A 919-nucleotide genomic window follows, 5' to 3' on the forward strand; every position below is an offset into this window, starting at 1 on the left:
TAGTAAACCCCACAGAAATACATGGAAATACATGGTCATAGAACCATTTCATTTCTGTAACCGCTTGTCCTCGTAAGGGTCGCGGGGGGGCTGGAGCCAATCCCAGCTGTCATTGGGAGGAAGGCGGGGTACACCCTGGACAGGTCGCCAGACTATCGCAGGGCCATTATTGTTATTATTATTATTAAAAGTAACATCAATGGTCGAGGAACACATTTAACTAAAACCTGAATGTAATGAAAGGAAGGAGGTTTCTTCTCACAGTGCTCAGTCTTCAACAGCTCCTGAAAGTCCTGCTTTGTTTTCTTCTTCATTATTGATTCACTAGCTCCGATGTCTGTAAGAGAATGTGCCCTTCAGCAAATATTACCTGAAACACGTGACAATCACTGTGATATAAAGTCTACTGCTGTGACACTCACGGAGGCTAAGAAGTCGATGTTCCTGTTTTAAGCCTTTCAGTTCCTCTGACACAAACGTCTTCATCTGCTTTATGTCCATCCCCCGACGCTTCTGCACAGTTCATACAAGAGAAAATCTGTTAGCTCTTTCTGTCAGCTTCATATCAAAGACTGATGAGGGTCATTTACTCACATCATATGCAGTCTGGAGATTCCTGGCTTTCTGACTCAGGAACCCAAAAACGTTGGAGAAATGCTCGTTTCTGATTTCATTGAAGACCTACAAGACATAAGTTCAAAAAGACATTTATCTTAAAGGCTGGCCCCGTCTGGTTTCTTTTCCAGCTTTTATAAAAGGAAATGCCCACTCGGCTTTTGGCAAAAAAGCAGTGACGTAGGTAAGAGCGTTGATGAAAATAACTAAAGGGATAGTTTGGAGATCCTGAAGTGAGAATGTATGAGGTACTTCTCCAAAGTTAGTGCAGTACTGTCACTGCTTTAACCTGCCGTCAGACGGC

General features: G+C 43.1%; 1 long non-coding RNA gene across 1 annotated transcript; it reads right to left on the bottom strand.

The window, feature by feature from the left end:
* Positions 1-127: 127 nt before the first annotated feature.
* On the bottom strand, positions 128-683 carry LOC121939783. Its single transcript, XR_006105521.1, has 3 exons — positions 595-683; positions 423-513; positions 128-337 (listed from the first exon to the last, which is right to left on the bottom strand). It is a non-coding gene; the product is annotated as an uncharacterized LOC121939783 (long non-coding RNA).
* Between the last annotated feature and the right edge of the window lie 236 nt (positions 684-919).

This window comes from Plectropomus leopardus, unplaced genomic scaffold (genome assembly GCF_008729295.1).
Source record: "Plectropomus leopardus isolate mb unplaced genomic scaffold, YSFRI_Pleo_2.0 unplaced_scaffold5987, whole genome shotgun sequence".
In the NCBI taxonomy this organism is placed as follows: Eukaryota; Metazoa; Chordata; class Actinopteri; order Perciformes; family Serranidae; genus Plectropomus; species Plectropomus leopardus.